At 40.3% G+C, this 18995-nt stretch overlaps 1 protein-coding gene across 1 annotated transcript in view; it reads right to left on the reverse strand.

Annotated features, from left to right (window-relative positions):
• Window positions 1-16846, reverse strand: part of LOC108719945 (raftlin) — a 198711-nt gene extending 181865 nt beyond the window's left edge. Inside the window, exon 1 of the mRNA XM_018269260.2 lies at window positions 16279-16846. The gene's annotated coding sequence lies outside the window, so the exon portion shown is untranslated. The remainder of the gene's footprint in view (window positions 1-16278) is intronic.
• Window positions 16847-18995: the final 2149 nt, after the last annotated feature.

Genomic DNA, 18995 nt, shown 5'->3' on the forward strand with positions numbered 1-18995 from the left:
CCCAGATTTATTAACTGGAACCAATGGCTGACCTAAGAGGCTGAGCCTAGAAATCAGTTCTATTGGTGCCATACACTCTGCAGATGGCACATCTATCTATCTGAGTACTGGGATGTTTTCTGAACAAAGATTTTTAGTGAAGCTGTATTTAGTTGTATGAAATTAAATCAAATGTGAAAAACTGACTGTGCTAAAATGTGGGTCCCCTTGCAATTTTGCTAATTTGAATGCATGTAACTGCTCAATACTGATTACTGGCAACACCAAATTGGTTGGATTAGCTCGTTACACCTTGAACTTCATAGGCAGATGTGTCCAATCATGAGAAAAGGTATTTAAGGTGGCCAATTGCAAGTTGTGCTTCTGTTTGACTCTCCTCTGAAGAGTGACAGCATGGAATCCTCAAAGCAACTCTCAAAATATCTGAAAACAAAGATTGTTCACTATCATGGTTTAGGGGAAGGCTACAAAAAGCTATCTCAGAGGTTTAAACTGTCAGTTTCAACTGTAAGGAATGTAATCAGGAAATGGAAGGCCACAGGCACAGTTGCTGTAAAACCCAGGTCTGGCAGGTAGGGATGTCGCGGACTGTTCGCCGGCGAACTTGTTCGCGCGAACATCGGCTGTTCGCGTCCGCCGCAAGTTCGCGAACGTCGCGCGACGTTCGCCAATAGGCGTTCGCGTCAAAATCGTTCGACCATTCGACCATTCGATCGCTAAAATCAAAGGATTTTCGTTCGAATCGAACGATCGAAGCCATTGGATTGAATGAAATCATTCGATCGAATGGCTTCGATCGTTCGATTCGAACGAAAATCGTTCGATCGAACGATTAAAATCCTTCGATCGTTCGAATCGAACGATTTTCGGATGTTCGAAGTTCGCGAACTGTTCGCGAACTGTCCGCATTTTTTGCCGGTGTTCGCGAACACATTATCGGCGGTTCGCTACATCCCTACTGGCAGGCCAAGAAAAATACAGGAGCAGCATATGCGGAGGATTGTGAGAATGGTTACAGACATCCCAAAGATCACCTCCAAAGACCTGCAAGAACATCTTGCTGCAGATGTTGTATCTGTACATCGTTCTACAATTCAGCACAATTTGCACAAAGAACATCTGTATGGCAGGGTGATGAGAAAGAAGCTCTTTCTGTACTCACGCCACAAACAGAGTCGCTTGTTGTATGCAAAAGCTCATTTAGACAAGCCACAGTCATTTTGGAACAAAGTGCTTTGGACTGATGAGAGAATTTAGTTATTTGCATGGTGGAAGAAGAACACCGCATTCCAAGAAAAACACCTGCTACCTACTGTCAAATTTGGTGGAGGTCCCATCATGCTGTGGGGCTGTGTGGCTAGTTCAGGGACTGGGGCCCTTGTTAAAGTCGAGAGTTGGATGAATTCAACCCAATATCAACAAATTCTTCAGGATAATGTTTAAGCATCAGTCACAAAGTTGAAGTTACGCAGGCGTTGGATATTCCAACAAGACAATGACCCTAAACGCACTTGAAATCTACAAAGACATTTATGCAGAGAGAGAAGTACAATATTCTGGAATGGCCGTCACAGTCCCCCGACTTGAATATCATTGAAAATCTATGGGATGATGTGAAGCAGGCTGCCCATGAAATTTAACTGAACTGGAGAGATTTTGTATGGACGAATGTTTAAAAATACTGCCATCCAGAATCCAGACACTCATCAAAGACTATAGGAGGCATCTAGAGGCTTTTACATTTGCAAAAGGAGGCTCAACTAAGTATTTATGTAATTTCTCTGTTGGTTGCTCAACTTTATACACCTGTCTAATTTTGTTATGGTGGATATTGCATAATATACAGGCACATACGCAGGTAGAGGCAGATGCATATTTCTCCTTACACAGTGGCATTCTATGAATTTGTTTTCAAGGGTACACTTTCTGGTAACAGTGAAATGTCAGAATCCAAATAATAAATACCAAAATAATCACCATATAAAACATGTTATTCTGTTTTGCTTTTCCCCCGATTCCCAGTGTAAGTAACATTTATAGAGGGTACCGTAATTATTTCCCATTTGTGCTTCAGGATTTCAGCATTAAGTGACTACGGTCAGCGAGTAGTGGCAGCTTTTAAAAGACATGAGATTTCCATTTCATTCTAAGATGAAAGAGTAATAGTGGGGAATTATAAAGCTTTATGGAGGATCTAACAATAGGGGCTCTGGCCAATCTAGGCGGATGCAGGTGTCTGAGCTGCAAGGAATGCTGTGCTGGAGACTGAAAGCAAAAATCTAGCAATATTGAAAATTTAGCAAGCAATGTGATCTCTGCAGGGAACAAACATTCCCATTAGCATATTTATAAGGCTGACTATTCCACCAGAGGGAGGAAAAACTCATTCTAAATACACAATAGGACACTTAACTTTAAAGGCCATGTAAAGGCAAAAAAATAAATCCAATTTTTACTTTCTTTAATGAAAAAGAAACCTATCTCCAATATACTTTAATTAAAAAATGTGTACCGTTTTTATAAGAAACCTGACTGTATGCAGTGAAATTCTCCCTTCATTTACTGCTGTGGATAGGAATTGTCAGATGGTCCCTAACTGCTGAGCAGGGAAACAATCATACTTATGAACAGCAGGGGGAGCCCCCGCTTACTTCCCAGCCATGCAGAACTCAAGCAGCTTTGTTTATAACGATCCCTAAGCAGCCCAGATCACACTGAGCATGTGCACAGTCTTAGCCTTGCAAAGATGTTTAACAAAGTTACAAGATGATGACCCCCTGTAGCCAACTTTGAAAGCATAAATTATTTGTTTGATTAGGCTTGTGTTGCAGTAAGTTCATGTTTATATTTAGTATACAAAATACAGCATTTCTAGCTTTATTCTATTTTAGACTTTACATGCCCTTTAAGCAACTTGCCTATTTGTAGCCTGATTTTGCATGAGGCCAGTCACTAAGGTTCACACTGATGTAAAAAGATCATAAATGACACATATGTACAGACAGGGTGGTTTAATACTGAATTCTTCCCAGTATAGTGCAATATGATATATCATGTATTGGGAATTCTGCTGCATGTGCTGGTTACATCAAAATTCACCCCTATAAAACTGAGTAACCAATTTGCCGTGAGTATTGTCAAAGGTCTTCCATCCTATGCTAATTCTTATTTTGTCTTAGGTTGACTTAAAAAGCAGGGATATTGGTAGCCCTGCCAAATCTAGGGATTAATTCAGAGGAATTATTATAATACTATTATTGATGCTAAGCAATCACAAATACAAAAAGCTATTAAACTAAGATTTTTTCCCCTTAATATTATAATAAGACTGTTCATAGTTTGCACATTTTATTTCTATTGTTTTTTTATTTGAAAAACTCATTGTGATATTATGGGTCATGCAAAATAAAATAAAATGCTAGATGAGGAACAGTGACCTTTGTACAAAGAGAAGGAGAATTTGGTCAGTACATGATGGAAAGTCGTATCCTCATCTTTGTGGTGCTCTAGCAATATCATGTCTCCAAGAACGTTAGTTCACATGAGCAAATGTTGGACTATCCAGTCACAGTGACACGCAGAGAAAAGGACACATCTTTCTAAGTGCTAGCATATTGTCCCCTGGGGATGGCCGTCCACTACAATAATTCTCCAAAGAGCAATTAGTCAATAGACAGTTCTCACCACACCTGCCAGTGCTTGGCATTCAACTAAAAAAGTCAAGAAGACAAACTGGTCTCTGTCATCCTTTATCTACATATACAAGCTTTAGAATACTACGGATCAGTTATCCAGAAAGCTCTGAATTACCATCACCCATTTTATCCAAATTAATCAAATTTTTAAAAACAATTCCCTTTTTTTCTATAATAATAAAACAGTACATTGTACTTGTTCCAAACTTAGACATAATTAATCCTTATTGGAGGCAAAACCAGCCTATCAGGGTTATTTAATGTTTACATTTTCTTAAGGTATTAAAGAGTTAGTGGTTGGGGAGCACCGTCCATCAAACACAGCGGATGGTGTGCAGGGTCAAATGGTAATTATAATAAGAAGGAGGGTGAAGGGGTTGGATAATTGAACGATCCGTGGGTCTGGTTCTCTCTGGATACTTGTACCTAGGATACATTTGAGTTCTGAATGAACCTAAACGACTTAAGGTCTTTGTTACCTCAAGCTTTCACTTGCTCAACCGTATACTATAAGGGAGGGATCCTGAAGTGGGTGAAGGGGTCGGCATGATGTGGGGCATTACATGATGCACCTTATAGACGTTCAGATTGATCATTGTGTTAAATAATAACTATTATTTGATCATCTCTGACCAACCGTCACCTTTTAGTGATATAAGTGCAATCAGCACATTACCACTCGAACCCATTGTTACCTAATCAATCAGCCTCCTATACCTAACCTCAATTTTAATGTTTCTATCTAGATCTCTCTTTTTAATGATTTATTAAAGGTTACGTTTTATTATTTACTTCACTTGAGTTTCGGAACTAACGGATGGGAGGGTGCAGCTGGATGGGTCAGCTCTTTTTTCTCATTCTTATTATTTTCTTAAAGGACAAGGAAATTCTAAAATAGAATAAGGCTAGAAATGCTCTATTTTGTATACTAAACATAAAAATGAACTTACTGCACCACAAAGCCTAATCAAACAAATGATTTCTGCTTTCAAAATTGGCCACAGAGGGCTGTCATCTTGTAACTTTGTTAAACATCTTTGCAAGACTAAGACTAAGTGCACATGCTCAGTGTGGTCTGGGCTGCTTAGGGATCATCATAAACAAAGCTGCTTGAGTTCTGCATGGCTGGTAAGTAAGGCGGGGGCTCCCCCTGCTGTTCATAAGTATGATTGTTTCCCTGCTCAGCAGTTAGGGGCCGTCTGACAATTCCTATCCACAGCAGTAAATGAAGGGAGAATTTCACTGCATACAGTCAGGTTTCATATAAAAACGGTACACATTTTTTAATTAAAGTATATTGGAGATAGGTTTCTTTTTCATTAAAGAAAGTAAAAATGGGATTTATTTTTTTTACCTTTACATGCCCTTTAAAGTTAAGTGTCCTATTGTGTATTTAGAGTTTTTCCTCCCTCTGGTGGAATAGGCAGCCTTATAAATATGCTAATGGGAATGTTATTTTTTTGCCTTTCCTTGTCCTTTAAGGTATAAAGATCCAAATTATGGAAAGATCTGCTATCCAGAAAACTCCAGGCCCCTAGCCTATACAAGGATGCACAAAGTGCAATCAAAGTAACATCACTATGGTATTTAAAAGCATATTCCTCTTGGATTGGCATCCTTTACAAATGTGAGAGTCTTGAGAAACTCTAGTGATGATGTCTTGTGAGATTTCTCATTTTGCACGGAAGTATGAGACAGGGAAGCTGAATGTGTTTACCATTGTCTTTTAAGCAAACCATTTTAATAAGTCTATAAGATAACAGTAACCAGCCAAAAATGGCATAACCTACGCTTGCAGACATACATTTTATGTCTCATGGAACAATAGAGGTACTTTAAACAGACTACTGTCTTTTAAGAGACAGATAAAAACTCTTATTTTGTAGATGAAGGAAAAACAAGAAATCTTTTCAAATAGCAGTGAAGCATTTGCACATACATTGTTCCTCTTTTTTTTTTTTTACATCTGAACAATTTCCAACTTTCTAAAGAGCTGGAAATTATCCAGTAATCAGTGCCTGTGGAATTGTCTGAAGCTCAATGGGCTGAAAGAAAAGTGCTACCTGCTAAGGCAGAAGGGACATCTGCAGTGAGTGATAGCAAGTATCACAGCGATGGACAATGGCAATGCACAGAACACGCACAAGCAACAGGCACTTTATCTTGTATTATATGTAAAAATGGGTCTGCCCTGCAAGCCTTTAAAAATGGGCATATGGAATTTGTAGATATATAGCAAGGGAAACCATCATCAAATTAAAATGCCTTTATGTGCGCCTGCAAACTCTGGATTATTGTTAAGTAGTGCAGTGCTATTGAAAGCAATTTTGTTTACTATTAAAAAGTTGTAGAGTAGACAATTCCCCATAGCGGGAAGCATATTTGCTAGAAACAATGTGACTGTTGGTCCTATTTATAAACTGCAGAAACGTGATTACAGTTACACAGACTGTTACCATTTTGGGAAAACAGAATTGCCTATTTATAAAGAGGCAACAAGCACCTAGGGGCAGTGTGATATCTGATTGGAGATGCTAAATCAAATTAGTTTAAAAGTAGAAACATTTTTATTCATTTTTTTTTCTTTATAATGGCCATATACCTGCCAACTTGGCCCTTCCAGACTGAGCCAGCAGCTTATTGGCCTTTGCATAGGGGCCTCTCGCCAGATTTACCGATCCAAACATTCCAGTCCAGCAATAGACTCAGCCCAGTCTTGCCCAGCACATCGCAAATTAGGCAGAGATCCAATCGTTTGGCTCTGATGTATTGGTCCAGCCAGGGCCGGCCTTAGGCCTATTGGACCAATTGGGCCCAATAGGGCCCGCACCTCTGGGGGCCCCGCACCACAGGGCAGCACAGATAATATTTCCCTCAGCACATGCTGCCTGGCCTGCCCCCAACTTTGAGAGTCCAGCCTATCCCCCAACTTCATAGGTCTAGCTTTCCTCCAACCTTGATAGGCCCTGCTTGCCCCCAATCCAACCAAGCCTGCTCCCAAACTGAATCGGCCCAGCCTGCCCCAAACTAATTGGCCCAGTCCACTCTCCTATTTCCTCCCTCTCTCTCTTACCCTGTGTGCCAGGCCCGGACTGGCAATCTGTGAGTTCTGGCAAATGCCAGAGGGGCTGCTATAAGGTCCCATTGAAAGTCAGTATTTAGTGGGCTGGTGGGGCTGTTTGGGCCTCTATGTGGGCTGAATGGGCCTCTGTGTACCTGAAATTCCAGGGCCTATTTTAATTCTCAGTCCGGACCTGCTGTGTGCCCCTATTATGTGCCCCTATTTCATCCCTCTCACTCTCTTACCTTGTCTGCCCCTTTCCTTTCTATTTTGTGCCTGTATGCCCTTATTTTCCTAAATACTTGGTGTGTCAGTAGCCAGCAACACTTTGTCTAGGGGCCCCGCCAACATGGTCCCAATTGGGCCCCACATTTGATAGGACCAGCCCTGCAGCTTTCATCTCACAGAAGAAATGAATGTTTTCTCCAGGTCTTGAGTCAAAAGAGAGTTAAATATTTCTCACAATATTCGAACAAGAGCAAAGAATAGGATCTATTATCTGTAAACCTATTACACAGAAAGCCCAAAACTACAGCATTGACATTTCCCATAGTGTCCTATTTGAACATACATTCCTTCATTTTGTACAGTTACAGTATGTAATTCATTATCTGGAAACCCTTTATCCAGAATGCTCTGAATTACAGGAAGATTGTCTCCCATAGACTCCATTTCAATCAAATAATTCCATGATAATGATTTCTTTTTTCTCCGTAATAATAAAACAGTAGCTTGTACTTGAGCAAAACTAAGATATAATTAATCATTATTGGAGGCAAAACCAGCCTATTGGGTTTATTTAATGTTTATATGATTTTCTAGTAGACTTAAGGTATGAAGATCCAAATTACAGAAATATCCGTTATCCAAAAAAAAAACCTATGTACTGAGCATTCTGGATAACAGTCTTTACTTGGGGATAACTAATCAAACATAAATCGATGATGATGGAAATCCACCAAATTAATCAATTAATTAAAAGATTTTTACTACTTATAGGGAATGGTCCAACTTAGGCACAAAAATCCTATCCAGAAAACCAGAGCTGTAAATGAGTGGAGTCAGAAGCAATTTTGGGTATCTGGAGTAGGAGTTGCCAAAAATGTTCCGACTCTTTTTAGGTTTTTGTGCAGTTTAACTTTGATTTTGGTTTAATATTACCAAATGATGTGGTTTATATTTATGAGCTTTGGCAGTGATAAAATGCCTGTATGTTGTGTACTAATCAATGTATGTTGTGTACTAATCAATGTATGTTGTGTACTAATCAATGTATGTTGTGTGCTTTCAGTTAACATGGAAAATACATTAGGAATGGTAACACCAAAAAATAAAAGGGATTTAAAGTAATAAACATATAATACACAATTAGCATGCACTGGTAAAAGCTGTGTGTTTGTTTCAGAAAGACTATTATGGTTTATATAAACAAGCTGTTGTGTAGCCAGGGGGAGAGCAATTCAAGCTGGAAAAAAAGAGAAAAAGCACAGTTTTACCAGTGCAGAGTCTTTTTACTTTGATACACTTTAATTATTTGGTGTTACTGTTCCTTAGGAAAATGAGAAGGAAAGTTGTTTACCACTTGGGGGTGCCAAATGTTAGGCACCCCCAAGTGATTGTATTGACTTACCTGAAACCCTGGGCCAGTGCTCCTATCAGCAGAAAACTGCACCGGCCGGGGTTATACCAGTGAGCACCACAGAACACTTCTCTTCCGGCTTCATCTTTCTTCTCACGTGAAAGATGTGCATTAGAGTGAAAAGCCGAACTTTAACTAAAAAGCCGGCTACTTCATTCTACTGCGCACGCGTCTGCCTTTGAAGAAAGAAGAACCTGGAAGAGAAGTGTTCTGTGGTGCTCGCTGAAATAACCCAGGGCCGGTGCAGTTTTCTGCTGATAGGAGCACTGGGCGGTGTGTCAGGTAAGTAAATAAATTTACTTAGGGGTGCCTAACATTTGGCACCCCCAAGTGGTAAACGACTTTCCTTATGCTTTGAAAAACAGAGGAGTCTGAGTTAAAGTGGGAGTCCGAGATACCACGCACTGAGGAGTAGGAATCAGAGGTACCATAAATTGAGGAGTCGGAGGTGCAGGGTCACTGACCCATTCAAGGTTAGAATACTGATACCCTCTGTCATGATCCAAACCTATAAGGGCAGAGACACACGGTCAGATTCAGGGAGAATAGTCTTCCTGCGACAAATCTCCTCTTCTTCGGGGCAACTAATCTCCCCGAACTGCCTTCCCCTTCCTTCCCGCTTTCCCTCTAGGAGCTCTTCGTTTTCCGAAGTCACCTGAAGTGGAAACTTACATTCTAGCCCTGAAGAAGAGGGGCAGATTAGTCGCCCCAAAAAAGAGGAGATTGGGAGTGGATGCCCACAGGGGGAGGACTTCGAGTTCACAGCAAGACCCCTCATAGGTGATGTGGAACTCACACTATAACCTATACTAAAATACTTTTATTCTTACAGAACCCATACTTTTATTCCAATGCTATAAATGTGTTATGGATTCAGTAAAAGAGTCCAAACATGACTGGGGTTGGCACTTGGTTCACTAGAAGGGAATATCTGGGCAGGTTGCACAGTATTGCTGTTTAGTATGTGTGGAAGCCATACAATAATTCATTACCAATGAATATAAGATCTCCACCATGTCATATTTTTGGCACAGTTCTTGCTCTCAGGAGGTGATAAAAAAATTCAATCTGTGCCCTGCTAGACCACACCCCCTTCCTGAGGGATGGGTGTGCAGTTAACTGATGCCACTGAAATCAGAGATAAATAGTCAGCTCTTCTGACTAAACATTGGATTTACTTACGAGGACCCATTTCAGTTGGGGTTTATCCAATTTGTTTCTCCTTGCCCACTGGACCAGGAAATTCTATATTTGGAACTAAGGCTAGGTTTTCTGGTTTTGTTACAAACTGTTTGTCATATTTTAATGTATGTCCTTTTTTTGTAACATCTTTTTGTATAAATTATATATCTTTTATAATATTAAATATAAAATGTAATAAGTTGTCTTTCATGCTAGCCCGAAAATGTGTAACTGTTAACCTTAGCCCTCTGCATGCTGAATGGAAACGTTAGACTGTGTGTATGCTGATTAACCCTTTAGTAGCTTTGGAATCAAGTGTGTTTGTTGTTTAACGACTAAAGGTATCTCAAGTCCAGATATTGGTGGCAGCAAGTTTTTTGCATGAATTTTGTGGGTGTTCGTTGATCTTTTTTTTGGGGTGCTGTTGTGCTAGTCCGACATGGGTGCAAGGTGTGTGAGAGACTGAGTTAGTGACCTAAATTCAAGTGCAGCTGGACGTACAGGTATGGGACCAGGCTCTCGCGACTCTGGGGTTTTCCAGATAACAGATCGTTCCATAATTTGGGTCTTTACACCTTAAATTTACTAGAAAATCATGTAAACATTAAATAATCCCAATACTCTGGGTTTGCTTCCAGTAGGGATTTATTAAATATTAGTTTGGATCAAGTACAAGGTACTGTTTTATTATTACAGAGAAAAAGGAAACATTTTTTTAAAAAATTGGCTGATTTAGATAAATTAAGTTTAGGGGAGACAGCCTTTCTGTAATTCGGAGCTTTCTGGATAACTGGTTTCCAGATAATGGATCCCATACCTGTACCATAATCGTGACATCCTCCCTGATTCCAATATGATTGGAATTAGAGTGGAAATAGTATTGGTGCAGTAGATGCAGGAACATTGGTTTTCACACACATTTCAAAACTCCATGACCTTTTTCTCCTGTTTACCAAAGTCTTCAGAAAGGGATTATTGCAATTGCAAATGGACTCGTAATTATGCAGATATATCAACCTCCCTGAGGTTATTTACAGGAGCCTTTATTTGGGCAAAGATCCTAGCACTGCATTGTACCCACGTCAATTACACCAGGACCCTCCTGAGCTCAATATATAAATTAACTCCCACAGTGGGCAAAGTTAACAGCTCTGGTACATTGGTAAGCAAAGAAAAATAGAAATGTTGATTTTAAAAATGTTCTATACTTTTCTTTGTAAAGTGGAGCCAATTACAATCCGCTCACAGATATCCTACTCTGTATTTATTACTGTCATTTTAATTCGTAAACATCAATGGCACAACATTTTATTGCTGTGTGTTGCACAGTCACTGCGGAGGGAGAGGTGCCAAACCTGTAACACAGCTTGTTGCTCCACCACACACTGAGCAGAGATAAGCAGAACTGATTCTACATGCAGCATCTAATGTGCAATAAATCTTCCACTTACTGTCTCAGCAATGTCAATGCCATTACTAATCCGTATAATCCTAGTCTAGAAAAGTAACAGTTTCTCACATCTGTGTCTACAATCCCTTGTGTAGTCAGAAATGACAATATAGGCATACAAATATAAAATTGGCACCCAGTATAAGTCACTAACTGAGCATTCACATCTGGAACAGAGAAGAAGATGCCAACATAGCAATCCTGCAGCATTACCCCAGACCAGAGCAGTTTTCAGTGAAAAGAAGCCCAGGGTATCAGGTAAATGATTATAATCCTTTAATAGAAGAAAATCTCTGTATACACAGTAAGCTGAATCCTATATACATGAGCAGCAGGGGCGATTATTTGCCTCTTGCTCCTGAGATGCTCCCCCCCTCGCTGCCCAGTGCTTACCTTTTTTGCACAGGACTGGGTCCAGGGGGGGGCATCACTAATGCAGAGAGCTCACTTGCGCTTTCTGCACTGGAAAAGCCAAATTTTTGGTTTAATGACCAGAAATTTGTCTGTTAAAGTTACCAGGAGCGGCTTTTTGCCACCCCTGGTAATTCGGGGGGTTTTGCCCCCGATGAGCAGGCTTTGATGCACCCAAATCTGAAATAATTTCTATATGCAATACTGTATGATGTTGACAGGACCTATAAACACAATATTATGCATATTACAATATACAAAGCAAAACAGGTGTGTAAGAGTGGATCATCAGACTGCCAATTTTAATCTCAGGTTAGAGAAGGGGACAAAAGATCAGAGGGGTCATCTACCATACCCCTGAGACACAAGTGCTAGAGCCATAAGGCAGTGACATAACTAGTCTGTGTGCTAAATAACACACCCTGCATCCACCCACTCCCCACCCTGCATCCACCCACTCCCCACCCTGCATCCACCCACTCCCCAGCCTGCATCCACCCACTCCCCACCCTGCATCCACCCACTCCCCAGCCTGCATCCACCCATTCTACACCCTGCGCCAGAGTCTTCTGCCCACCTTCAATATGCCACTGTCCTAAAGGGCGCAAGTGCACAAAGACCTGTGTTCTACACCTCAATGCACACTGACTGCTTTCAGTGTATTCATGAGTGGAAGAGGGGGAGACACATAGTCACCCCTCTCCTGTCCTCTACCCTAGCAAAGTCTATAAGCAATGGTTCTATTAATGCACCAGCCTGGTAAATGCTTTTTGCTGTTTAGTTGCTAAAGTAAGCTCATATTAACATTATAATTTTTAACATGATGATACAGTATTATCATTCTGTCACTTTTATTTATCTCACTTGTGGGTGAAGAGCAAGGGCATCGTTACCATGTTCATGGCCAAACAATCACCCACGTTCAGTTTCCAGGAGGATGAATCTCTGTTTTATTAGCACTTATACTATGTGTATTTTAGTCCTCTGCAGTGCTAAGAATTTACAATGTTACAGTACTCCACAACTATCCTAGACTAAGTTAATGCAGCATTACATGCACAAATATATGCCACGTGCCCACCAACTAATACTTTACAGTTTTTAATTTTGTGAATTCATACCATATACAGTATTAATAGTACAGAGCAGTGGTGCAAATATTGCAATAAATGAATATAAAGATACAGTTAGAGAAATTAAATGAAAATGTACTATGAGACACAGGGGGAAGAAGGTCCCTGTCCTGTAGCTTACAGTCTTGTTTCTTTCAAAAGGAAAACTCCAATAAGTAGTTGATAAAACCACGGTTGCTGCATGCTTCCAATAGCTAAAAGTACCACCAAAACTGAGCATTAATGGCAGCACAGGAGAGGTCTGCAGTAGAGATGTGCGGGTCAGAAAAAACTCAGCCCACACTAACCCACAAAACCTTAACCCACACCAGAACTTAACCTGCAAAATGTTGCTACTGTAGGACCCGCAGCCAACCTGTACTCATGTCATCTTGCTCATTACACTCATCAATTCTGTGCACACCTCTGCGTCAAAGACAGGGAATCTTTGGGAACATTGGAGGAGTGTCCTTTTTCAGTCTGACCCACACCCAACCATAACCCGCAACAGTTTGCCAAATTTCGAATCAGCCCTACCGGTGTTCAACCTTTGGGTCACTAAAGGTTTCTGATGAATCTGCACAGCAATAGTCTGCACTCAGGTCTGCTAGAATGACTCCCACAATGGTGGAGTAGGGGGTACTTTATCATCAGTACAAAGGTGCAAGAAAATGAAGAGGTTTCAGGAAGGGCATAGACTAGAGGTGCAGGGAGTTGAATGGTCCATGGTAACATTCTACTTGACTTGTGAATTGTCCATATCACACACAAAAAAAGGCACCACAGAATAGTTTATATCCTCAACACTAATACAAATGCTCTTTACAAAAACTTGGTCTGGTTCTGGCCAATCCATAGGTATTTTTCACATTTTGCAGAACACCATAAAAACCCCAGCAAATGTCATAGAAGCCTTCAGTGTAAATTACTGTATAAAACCCCTACACAGCACAAAGCTCGGAAGCACTGACACCACTGGTGGGCCACTCCCAACCTGGTGCTGAATAACGATGAGGAACTTCAGCAGGAAAAGCCGCAGGAACTAGAGTAACCAACAGAATGAATGTAAGGATAACAGAATGGACTATTCCATTAAAGGCACAGTAACACCAAAACAATTAAAGTGTTTTAAAATCATTAAATTCTAATACCCTGTTTTCCTGCACTAGTGTTTTTGCTTTAGAAACACTACTATAGATAGGGTTGCCACCTGTCCGGATTAGACCCGGACAGCCTGGTTTCAGAAAGGCTCCCCAGTTTTCCATATATGGAAAACTGGGCAGGATGAGTGACATGGAGATGAGCCAATCGCTCCTGTGATGTTTATACTTGATAAAGGGGCGTGGCGCCGAAACGTTGCATCACCGCACTTAAATAAAGCAAGGTTTTCCTGCAAATTAAGACCGTGAGTGCTGGTAACTTTCTTTTTGTATGTTTATTGCCCCACCCACAAGTCACTGACCCTCTGATTTCATGGTCCCGTCTGCTGCCTGTATCGTGGACCACAGAAAGGTGGCAACCCTAACTACAGATTATATGAAAAAAACTGCTGTGTAGCCATGGGGGCAGCCATACATGACTTAAATTATATATATATATATATATATATATATATATATATATATATATATATATACATATATTTATTTAAATTATAGTAGACTTTCTAAAGCAAACACATGCAGGGTAACAGTACATTATATTTTAATTATTTAAAATGCTTTTATTTTTTGCCATTACTGTTCCTTTAATGGGATAAAAGGTCACAAAAAATAAACTTGCTGAAACGATTACTGAAAGAACAGAGATGCCCAATGTTTAGTCAACTACAAACTTCAGCATGTCTAGATAACCAAAGCACCCATGTCACAGCAGATCAAAATGTCATTTTAATATGCACTATGCATTGTCAGAGTAACTGATTTCTCACTAGTGATCACAACAAAAATATAATAACCCTGTAGAGAAATCTTTTGGGAGTAAAGTGACATCAGGACATTAAAAGACACAAAAAGGGGTGTACACACATCCCTTATCATTTGTTTTTTTTTAAGAATAACATTTAGTAGCCCAGTCCATAAATAGTTTTAGGTTATCTTTAGGGATGCACCGAATCCAGGAGTCGATTTCTGCCTTTTTCAGCAGGATTCGGCCGAATCTTTGTGGCCGGCCGAACCAAATCCGAATCCTCATTTGCATATGCAAATTAGGGGCAGGGAGGGAAATTGAGTGACTTTTCGTCACAAAACAAGGAAGTAAAAAAAGTTTTCCCCTTCCCACCGCTAATTTTCATATGCAATTAGGATTCGGATTCAGTTCGGCCAAATCCAAAATAGTGCATTTGGTGCATCCCTAGTTATCTTTAAAATGCACTGTAATGCAGGCATCCATGAATAGTAATGTTTAGTGATGGGTGAATAAATTCGCCAGGTGCAAATTTGCAGCAAACTTCCGCGTTTCGCCGCTGGTGAATACATTCGCGAAACTGCGGTGAAAATTCACAGCGTAAATTTTGATGTGCGTCTAAATGATTCTGATGCCCATTGACTTTAATGACAAAATAGGCAGGCCTCAAAATAATTGCGGGCATCAAAATTCATGTATAGCAAATTTTTCAGAGATTCGCGAATTTCGCTGGAAATTCGCAAAATTCTCATCAAAACGGGACATGTTCGCCCATCACTAGTAATGTTCTGACATTAACACAAGTGACTGAGCCTTTACCTGGATGGAAATATTATCTGTTTGCTCTTTGGCAGTCAGAATGTGCAGTGAATGGGATCCGCGCATACAGCAGCCCTAATGGGGAACGTTGTTAATTAAATGCCTCTCCCCGGCAGCTGCTCATAGTGCCTGGAGGGTTTGAGCTTCTCGCACCACATCAAGCTGGTGAGGCACCAGTACAAGCAATCCCCCAGGAGGGAGCCCACTATACTGTATGTAGTTTAGTAGGGCAGGATCTTGCAGTCCCATTGTATAAAGCTTTTGCAGCTCAGATGTTTAAAGTGAATACTTAATATACACATGTCTGGATCCCCGAGAAATTATTTGTAAAATGTGGAAATTGTTATGAGGGTACATCTGATACAATGTGATCTTTAGTGAGATGTTTGATTTGCTATACTCAGTAGGTCTATTCTGTGTAGTCTGTTCCAGAGCAATGATGTATATTACAAAGGAGCTTTCTTACTGTTCTTGATCTATACCTTCCAGCACTGAATAAGCTTTGAAGCATATCTAATACATGCCATGATCCTAAACCACTGTAAGGGGACACTGGGAGTTGCTGTACAGGGACAACCTAATGCAGAGTGTGTGTGTCAGATGCATTGCAGGAAAGATTCAACTCCAGTGTCCATGTATATATATATATATAGAGAGAGAGCTGGCATTTACATATGGGAGTATGTAGCCCTCTACTGCAAAATAAAAAGTCATTACAGGGATTTCCAATATTTATGTAATTGTAAAATATGGCATCTGCTATTCCATGTTTGTTGTAAAGTTACTTTGTGATAGGATGGAGGTTCTATGTGACAGGCTTTGGCAGCTAATTCTGACACTGAACCCATTAAGCTGACATTCTGAACAAAGTGAGTAGCAGTTAGTAAAAACAATCCATAAAACGCCCCAATTACACAAGGCAAGCGTGCACCCACCCCCAGAGCACCCTGTATCCCAGATCAAGCGGAGTCCCATAGAAATAAAAAGCTAGTGATGGGGGTTACCTGAAACTGCTCCCTCCCAGCGCACAGACGTCTGACAGTCAGCAGCCGGCACTCTCTCGCATAGCAGGGAGGCGCAACAGGCGAAAGTTTGCAGCTGGGTGCAGTTGTGCGGCGGAGAGATGTATATGGCGCTAAGTGGCAGCGGAGAGGTGACAGTTGCAGTTCAGTTTGTATCTCCCCTTATCGCCGCACTTCCTCTAGAACTGAAGTCACGGACAAAATATGTTGCTGCATGTTCAGCCCGACCACATCCTCTGGATGCTGCTGCCTGTCTACAGCCTGTGTTCACACTTACAGCAATGGCAAGAGATGCCTTCTGGATATAGCGCTCTGGGCAGTGCAATAGAATCCAGATCAAGAATGAGCGAGAAGTGGCAAGCAGCTTAGAGCTGGCAGTTGTATGTGATGTGTGCTGGGCTTCTCCCAGCGACTGCCGCCTGACTGACTGCCAGTTCCTCCAGGAAATCCTCATCTCCCAACCTCTGGCGCCCCCTCCCTTCTCTCTCACTCCTGTCTAAGCACAGAGAATCAATGCCTTTATTAGCTCCCCTCCATGGATTTCTCTTCTATTTCTAGTGCCCTAAAAGAAAATCCCTATAGCAATGATCAAACTTTTCATCTGTGTCCAAGTGCACGCACACTGTTCATGGACATTAGAAATGAGTCCAGTCTAGTCCATAAATTCCTCCTTCCATAAAATAGCCCCCAGCTCTGACCAGGCTCTGTGTCAGTTTAACAGTAGGTAACATTTAACAGGGGTTACAGCTCTGGGGTATTGTATGAAATATTAGTTACATACCTCCAAACATTTTGAAAGTAAAAAGAGGGACAAAATTTTTTTTTCCCGCAGCATTTTTTGACCACACCCCTTTTTGTGGCCACACCCCCTAATTACCATGTTCGTTTGGCAGGTTATGAAAGTTTGAAAATATTTCTCCTTATCTAAACTGTGTTTTTGTGTCTCAAAATTGTTACAAAGTATCTTATTTGCACTTGTTAGGTGTTCTGGGCTCTCTGCTAAAAGCCAATTAAGTGAGAAACTTTGTATCTTTTTCTGGCTGTTCACTGCAGAGAAAATAGGGACTTTCCAGTACAAATGAGGGACTGCGGGTTGAGCTGTCAAAAGAGGTACTGTCCCTCCGAAAAAGGGACAGTTGGGAGGTTGGGAGGTATGTAGTTATATAAAAATATTCCACCTGACCTCATAGAAATGGATGGAGATTGTTGGTGCGTCTGGTGCAATTGTCCAGACCTACAAAAATCTGATGATTTTGGACAAAATCTTGACAACCCATGAAAATATTTCTAGGTGCATGACATGCATGAGAATTGTCATAGAGCTTTTCTCGCATTATTTCGACTGCAGGTATTTATTAATTGCAGCCTATGAGCTTTTTTTTTTTTTTTTTTCTAAAACTTTTAAACACTCGAGAAAGCCAAATACAAAACTTTGACGAGTAAAAGCAGTTGAAATCAATGGGAGCTGTGTTGATGCTATTGGACCTTTTTTTTTAGACATTTGAACTTTCAGAGATTTTTAGATTTTTAATTGACCCCAAAACCCCAGATTTTTAGAGGTTTTTAAGGTTTTTGTGTTTTTTAATGCATCGTTCAGCATTTTGTTTGTTTGCATTTTTTATATTCAGATCTTTTAATGAATTACATGGTAGACATTTTGGAGAAAATTAGTTTATTTGTGATTTCAAAACTTTTAAAATCACTAACATGAGAAAGTTGATAAATGGACCTCTTTGTTTAAAAAAAAAATTCTTCGAAACAGTTGACAATTCTTGAGTTATTGGAGATCAAGAAAGGTTTCCATTTAAACACAAGCTGATGTGCCCATTGGTTTGATAGGGTCCCGACAGGTTTGAGCGCCCAAATTTCATTGTTAAATAATTGTCATCGAAAAGCAAGGAGGAAAATTGATATACATATAAAGGAGAACTAAAGCAAATCTAAACAAGTAGCAAGAAATGTTGTACATTATGTTTTAAGATTCTGTACCAGCGCAAGGCAACCAAAGCCCTTTAGCAGTAAAGATCTGTGTCTCCAGTAGCTCCCCATCTACTTTTCTGCTGGTTTACTGCACATACTCTGTGCTGCTGTCACTTACTGAGCTTAGGGACCCACTCACAATATACAGTACACATAGAATAGAAATGTCACAATATAAGGCTGATTAGTAATTAATACAGATAATTACTACATTGCAGCACAGAAACCAGTACAATTAGCATCTGAATTTAATAATCAGCCCTATAGCATCAGCTTATATTACAGTCAAACCTTATTTTCTGCTTGATAATTTGTGACAACCCCTAAGCTTAGCTTCTCAACAGCTGCTCAGAGCTCACTGAGCATGTGAGTGTCACAGACACTTTCCAAGCTGGTGACCCCCTGTAACAAGTCCTGGATCATTGCTGCTATTGAGAAGCTGAAACTTTAGGCTGGTGCAATAAGTTCACTATATAAAATATGGCATTTTTAGGCCTATTCATTTTTAGGGTATACACAAATGTATATCAATTAATTGGGTTTTGGCAGAGAGCCCAGAATATGTGACAGGTGCACTTTGATACATTTGTTACAATTTAAGATAAGCATAGAAGCAATTGTAACAATTTAAGATAAGCAGGTCTTTTGGGGAAACCGTGACTTGCAGCTTAAAGGGCAATTTACCTTCATTAGCAAAACTGTAATAACATATAAAACCA

Source organism: Xenopus laevis, chromosome 6S (assembly GCF_017654675.1).
Source record: "Xenopus laevis strain J_2021 chromosome 6S, Xenopus_laevis_v10.1, whole genome shotgun sequence".
NCBI lineage: Eukaryota > Metazoa > Chordata > Amphibia > Anura > Pipidae > Xenopus > Xenopus laevis.